Here is a 7,852-nt window from a genome sequence, read left to right as displayed (position 1 = left end):
CTGTACAGCACTGTGGTGTATGTGTGTGTATACATGTGATAGGGAATATAGAGTGTAAGCTCCTCTGGGATAGGGACTGATTACTCTCTGTACAGCACTGTGGTGTATGTGTATACATGTGATAGGGAATATAGAGTGTAAGCTTCTCTGGGACAGGGACTGATTACTCTCTGTACAGCACTGTGGTGTATGTGTGTGTATACATGTGATAGGGAATATAGAGTGCAAGCTCCACTGGGGTAGGGACTGATTACTCTCTGTACAGCACTGTGGTGTATGTGTGTGTGTATACATGTGATAGGGAATATGGAGTGTAAGCTCCTCTGGGACAGGGACTGATTACTCTCTGTACAGCACTGTGGTGTATGTGTATATGTGATAGGGAATATAGAGTGTAAGCTTCTCTGGGGCAGGGACTGATTACTCTCTCTACAGCACTCCGGTGTATGTGTATACATGTGATAGGGAATATAGAGTGTAAGCTTCTCTGGGACATGGACTGATTACTCTCTGTATAGCACTGCGGTGTATGTGTGTGTACATGTGATAGGGAATATGGAGTGTAAGCTTCTCTGGGACATGGACTGATTACTCTCTGTACAGCACTGTGGTGTATGTGTGTGTATACATGTGATAGGGAATATAGAGTGTAAGCTCCTCTGGGATAGGGACTGATTACTCTCTGTACAGCACTGTGGTGTATGTGTGTGTATACATGTGATAGGGAATATAGAGTGTAAGCTCCTCTGGGATAGGGACTGATTACTCTCTGTACAGCACTGTGGTGTATGCGTGTGTATACATGTGATAGGGAATATAGAGTGTAAGCTCCTCTGGGATAGGGACTGATTACTCTCTGTACAGCACTGTGGTGTATGTGTATACATGTGATAGGGAATATAGAGTGTAAGCTTCTCTGGGACAGGGACTGATTACTCTCTGTACAGCACTGTGGTGTATGTGTGTGTATACATGTGATAGGGAATATAGAGTGTAAGCTCCTCTGGGGCAGGGACTGATTACTCTCTGTACAGCACTGTGGTGTATGTGTGTGTATACATGTGATAGGAAATATGGAGTGTAAGCTTCTCTGGGACAGGGACTGATTACTCTCTGTACAGCACTGTGGTGTATGTGTGTGTATACATGTGATAGGGAATATGGAGTGTAAGCTCCTCTGGGACAGGGACTGATTACTCTCTGTACAGCACTGTGGTGTATGTGTATACATGTGATAGGGAATATAGAGTGTAAGCTTCTCTGGGACAGGGACTGATTACTCTCTGTACAGCACTGTGGTGTATGTGTGTGTATACATGTGATAGGGAATATAGAGTGTAAGCTCCTCTGGGACAGGGACTGATTACTCTTTGTACAGCACTGCGGTGTATGTGTGTGTATACATGTGATAGGCAATATAGAGTGCAAGCTCCACTGGGGCAGGGACTGATGTGAGCGGAGAAATATTCTCTCTGTACAGCGCTGCGGAATATGTGTGCACTATATACATAACTGGTAATAAATACATTATTGTAATGCAGAAACTTTATGTAAACAAAAATCATGAGTGACAGAAATAGCGATACATTTTTGCTATATATAGAGACATATAAAAAAAATTCCTTTTTTTTTATTTTTATAAAATCGCCTTGTTTTAATGTTAATAACATTTAAAACTCAGTCAGGTTTTGCAGCTGCTGTACTGTATGTGACATTGCACATTCTGGATGTACCAACAACACTAACCCCCCCCCCCACCCGGTGTCATCAGATAAATAGCCTGCTGGCTGAGATGCTGCCCTGAGTATGAAGAGTTTATGTGGGGACTTGTTACCATTCAGCATAAACCCTGAAGTAGGTACATATGATTAGGGAAGCCAATCCCGCCTCAGTTTTTCAATCCTGGGATTTGGGATTGAAAAAATGTAAATCCCACTATACCGGGTATGGAGTTGATCAATGAAAATAGCCCCACAGAATAAGAAAAATCTTTCATGCCCCCACAGGAATAAAATAACTTTCATTGCGGCCCCAACATTCAGTTGATTCGCCCTCCTCGTGAGTCCGCTCCAGTGGAAGCAGCACAGCCTCAGCTTCAGGCAGCGTGAATAAGTCCACTTAGTTTGGCTTTGGCAGAGCAGCAGAGAGAGTGCAGGCAGGGTCAGCCCAGGCACTCACTGGTGCAGGCAGGGTCAGCCCAGGCACTCACTGGTGCAGGCAGGGGCAGCCAGGCACTCACTGGTGCAGGCAGGCTCAGCCCAGGCACTCACTGGTGCAGGCAGGCTCAGCCCAGGCACTCACTGGTGCAGGCAGGCTCAGCCCAGGCACTCACTGGTGCAGGCAGGGTCAGCCCAGGCACTCACTGGTGCAGGCAGGGGCAGCCCAGGCACTCACTGGTGCAGGCAGGCTCAGCCCAGGCACTCACTGGTGCAGGCAGGCTCAGCCCAGGCACTCACTGGTGCAGGCAGGGTCAGCCCAGGCACTCACTGGTGCAGGCAGGGTCAGCCCAGGCACTCACTGGTGCAGGCAGGGGCAGCCCAGGCACTCACTGGTGCAGGCAGGGTCAGCCCAGGCACTCACTGGTGCAGGCAGGGTCAGCCCAGGCACTCACTGGTGCAGGCAGGGGCAGCCCAGGCACTCACTGGTGCAGGCAGGGGCAGCCCAGGCACTCACTGGTGCAGGCAGGGGCAGCCCAGGCACTCACTGGTGCAGGCAGGCTCAGCCCAAGCACTCACTGGTGCAGGCAGGGGCAGCCCAGGCACTCACTGGTGCAGGCAGGGTCAGCCCAGGCACTCACTGGTGCAGGCAGGGGCAGCCCAGGCACTCACTGGTGCAGGCAGGGTCAGCCCAGGCACTCACTGGTGCAGGCAGGGGCAGCCCAGGCACTCACTGGTGCAGGCAGAGTCAGCCCAGGCAGTGTCAGCAGCTAGTGGTACCTGGCGGCCACTAACTGTGACACAGTGACCGTGTCTGTCACACTCTACCACTCACCATGCGGACGCGGCACTCACTGTGTCATGTCACCTCACCGGGGGCGTGGCTGTGGTAGGGGTGGGCGTGGGGCTGCGCAGCATGACCTTTGATGGCGCACTGCCCCTGCCCAGTTAGTGACCGTGACAAGTGCTCAGTGCTGCCCGGGTGAACTGCGCATGCTCCCTGTAATCCCATATGATGCAGCGTTTGCCTTCCGGCAGGGACGAAACTTTTGTCTGGTTCTCCTAGGAAAGACCCTGCAGCGACCGCAATGTTGTTGGATATATATGAGAGGGTTGTTTTTGTTTTCCTTTGGGAAATAGGTTCAATTTACCAAATACTGGAGAAGGTAAAAGTGTAAACTGGAACCTGCACAGAACCGGTGTCAGCAGATGATGGTCACCTCTATGCTCGAGAGTAATCTAACAAAGAGAAGTGTCACAAAAGGGGGAAAGAGCACTAGTCAGAAATCCGAATATAGATAAAAATAAAGGGAAACACTTTACGGACTTCCACAAAAAAAGCCCCACAGAGCTCCAGGGTACGGGGATCCAAAAAGTGCCAAATAATGGGAGAGGAGGAGACGTTTCCCAGGAAATAAAAGAAAGAAACAAAGTGGATTTATTTTATGCAAACTTAGCAGCCCGCAGGACTAAATATAGATTATGGGCGGGATGTACTAAAGATGAAAATGCAGTTTTCGGGGGTTTCACCGCATTCCCCGAATGTACTAAGCACCTGGAATGTGATGCATTCCGGAGCTTCGCCCCGATGGGTAATACACCTTGAGGTGGCGTTACCCAATAGAAGCCTATGGGCTTCTTATCAGGGAGCTCCAGGCGATCGGATTCCTCCCATGAGCCCTCGGGACCCGCGTCCTTCTGTGCTTACGCAGACGGACACCAGAGGGACTTCTGGCTGTTAAAACCGGAAGTCCCTCTGTCCGGAGCCATCGCAAAGGACAGCTCTTATAGGGAGAGCTCTTATAGGGAGAGCTGTCCTTTGCGATATTCTTGGTACATACCGCGGTATGTACCCGAAGTCGGGGGATGTAACCCATCGCTAATGTGATACTTAGTACATTCCCGCCCATGGAGTTCAATGCATTTCTATAGAATTAAATGCAAATCCGAACTGAAACAGATGTTGTAAGTCTTTTTATCATAGTGCAATACAAATAAGAAATTCTATTCAATTGTTTTTATATCATGAATTATAATAATACACACAAACACTTCATTTATTCAATTTTTATGTACATATAGAAGCGCAATACCCTTTTTACAAGCGGAACTATGGCGCTAAAATGGACCACATGGTAACCGCCTTTTTCGTAAAAAGATTCGGATCAATTTCTGTCTTTAATTGAGCCAATAAATTTTTTCTAATAAAAAAGAGACCTCCGATCATAGACGCTATCATTGGCAAAGGGCGGCAAGCCTGAAGCGCGTTGGAAGCGGACTACCATACTGTTGAGCCAGTAGTGACATTATTGTATCGCGCCATCGGGCGAATGAACATGGAGGGAACCAGCCGACGAGAGTGGAGCGCAGCACAGAAGGTAGGCAGCGATAGGGACATCTAGTTAGTTAAACCTGCTGCAGCCGGCAACATGGGAACCCCAGCAGCCCTCTGCCGACCTTTTAAATGTGTAGTAAAAAATAGCTATAAAACATTTCTGTGCACTAATCATTTTTTACTTTTACAGGTATTATGTTTACACATTTTATTATTGATATCTCTTTGATACATACTTGCAAGCGCTCCATATTACATTTTATCACATGTATTATTCTAAGTGGAGATGCTATTTATTATAACCAACAATAGCGAGGTTTTACATAATATATACAGTCAGGTGCATAAATATTGAGACATTGACAGAATTTTCATATTTTGGCCTCTATTCACCACCACAATGACTTTGAAATGAAACAAACAAGATGTGCTTTACCTGCAGACTTTCAGATTTAATTTGAGGGTAATTACATCCAAATCGGGTGAACGGTGTAGGAATTACAACGGTTTCTATATGTGCCTCCCACTTTTTAAGGGGCCAAAAGTAATGGGACTATCAACTCAAAAGCTATTTCATGGACAGGTGTGGGCTATTCCCTCGTTATTTCATTATCAATTGAGCAGGTAAAAGGTCTGGAGTTGATTCTAGGTGTGACATTTGCATTTGGAATCAGTTGCTGTCGACTCTCAATATGAGATCCAAAGAGCTGTCACTATCAGTGAAGCAAGCCATCATTAGGCTGAAAAATCATAACAAACCCATCAGAGAGATAGCAAAAACATTAGGTGTGGCCAAATCAACTGTTTGGAACATTCTTAAAAAGAAAGAACGCACCGGAGAGCTCAGCAACACCAAAAGACCCGGAAGACCACGGAAAACAACTGTGGTGGATGACAGAAGAATTATTTCCCTGGTGAAGAAAAAACCCTTCACAACAGTTGGCCAAATCAAGAACACTCTCCAGGAGGTAGGTGTATATGTGTCAAAGTCAACAATCAAGAGAAGACTTCACAAGAGTGAATATAGAGGGTTCACCACAAGATGTAAACCATTGGTGAGCCACAAAAACAGGAAGGAGACCAGATTACACTTTGCCAAACAACATCTAAAAGAGCCATTACAGTTCTGGAACAACATCCTATGGACAGATGAGACAAAGATCAACTTGTACCAGAGTGATGGGAAGAGAAGAGTATGGAGAAGGAAAGGAACTGCTCATGATCCAAAACATACCACCTCATCAGTGAAGCATGGTGGTGGTAGTGTCATGGCGTGGGCATGTATGGCTGCCAATGGAACTGGTTCCCTTGTATTAATTGATGATGTGACTGCTGACAAAAGCAGCAGAATTAATTCTGAAGTGTTTCGGGCAATATTATATGCTCATATTCAGTCAAATGCTTCAGAACTCATTGGACAGCACTTCACAGTGCAGATGGACAATGACCCGAAGCATACTGCAAAAGCAACCAAAGAGTTTTTTAAGGCTAAAAAGTGGAATGTTATGCAATGGCCAAGTCAATCCCCTGACCTGAATCCGATTGAGCATGCATTTCACTTTATGAAGACAAAACTGAAGGGAAAATGCCCCAAGAACAAGCAGGAACTGAAGACATTTGCAGTAGAGGCCTGGCAGAGCATCACCAGGGATGAAACCCAGCGTCTGGTGATGTCTATGCGTTCCAGACTTCAGGCTGTAATTGCCTGCAAAGGATTTGCAACAAAGTATTAAAAAGTGAAAGTTAGATTTAGGATTGTTTAGTTTGTCCCATTACTTTTGGCCCCTTAAAAAGTGGGAGGCACATATAGAAACCGTTGTAATTCCTACACCGTTCACCTGATTCGTATGTAATTACCCTCAAATTAAATCTGAAAGTCTGCAGGTAAAGCACATCTTGTTTGTTTCATTTCAAAGCCATTGTGGTGGTGAATAGAGGCCAAAATATGAAAATTCTGTCAATGTCCCAATATTTATGCACCTGACTGTATAGTTAAAACAAGGTTATAATAATAACAGGGAAGCTGCCTAAGAACCCAGACAAATACTGTGGTCATGGCGCAAATAATAACAATGTATGTGGCTGTTATTGCAAGAAACGATCAGTGCGACACAAATATTATAAGAATAAAGTTACATTTTATAATAAACTAAAGCACATATAAAACATACAGTAAATAAAGACAAGACCGAGGAATGGAGGAGTATATAGAATTGAAATCCTGCGGTATGAGACTGTGATGTCCCAATATGTCCAGAGGAATACGGGGATATCTCCACAGCGGGCTGCACTAATTATATAGGTGTGAACTAGCAGCGTATATAGAGCTTCACATCTTGATACATTACTTGTATTTACAGCAAATCAAACCAAAAGTCCTTCGGATACACGGATGGGTTGTGTTCTAAAGCACTGACCGCAAACCCATCAACAGATGTTTGGCTTAAGCTTGTGGGGAGAGGTCCGGACCGTCGGCACGTCCTCCTTATAAAGCCAATCTGCCCAGGTAACAGTTATTGGGCCGATTGGACAATAATCGGATGATCGGCCTGATTGCATAGTGTGTAGTCACGAGCGTTTCAGTGTTTTGCAGATAAAACTGTTAAAAAACATCCACAAACGCATGGATTCGATTATCGGTCATGCAAGACAGAAAATTTCGGCCTATATCTCCCGATATCGAGCACTGTGTGCGCATTCTCTAATTATCTGCCCATAATTCCTGCATTTTCCTGTGACTACGTCATTCTCTTTGTGGGCGGACATATGCAAAATCAGTGTGGCGGAAAACCGGTAACTTCTAATAACACAATGGCATAATGTGTCCTTCGCATTCTGGCTTAATAGTCTCGGATTGTGAGGAACTAAATGTTTTGTATATTGATGACATGTTACTTTGGAATTGGCATGAAATACCGCCGGCCGTCAGCGGCAGCCCGACAGGAGCAGAGTGCGACGCAGCGGAAGCCCGACAGCGCTGGAAATCCCGATCGTGGATAGGTGAGTATCTACTAACCTAACCCTAACCCTCCTTAGGGGTGCCTAACCCTAATCCCCCCTCTAAGTGCCTAACCCTAACCACCCCCTTGCCCGCTGCCTAAACCTAAGTCCCCCGGGGGGGTGCCTAACCCTAAGTTCCCCCGGGGGTGCCTAACCCTCCCTCCCCCTAGCCTAACCCTCCCGGGGGGGTGCATAACCCTAAGTCCCCCCCGGGAGCCCTAAACCTAAAACGGCCACCCCCCCGCGGCTGTCCGCTCGCGGCCCCCGGAATCACTACGATCGTGATGCCGGGCGCCGGTCTCCTGACGTCGGGGAAATGCGGGCATCTACATCTAGACTCCCGGCATTTCACCCTTGCCGG

Source organism: Taudactylus pleione, unplaced genomic scaffold (assembly GCF_031769625.1).
Source record: "Taudactylus pleione unplaced genomic scaffold, aTauple2 ptg000027l, whole genome shotgun sequence".
Classification (NCBI taxonomy): domain Eukaryota; kingdom Metazoa; phylum Chordata; class Amphibia; order Anura; family Myobatrachidae; genus Taudactylus; species Taudactylus pleione.
Note: the sequence above shows the minus strand (reverse complement) of the source record.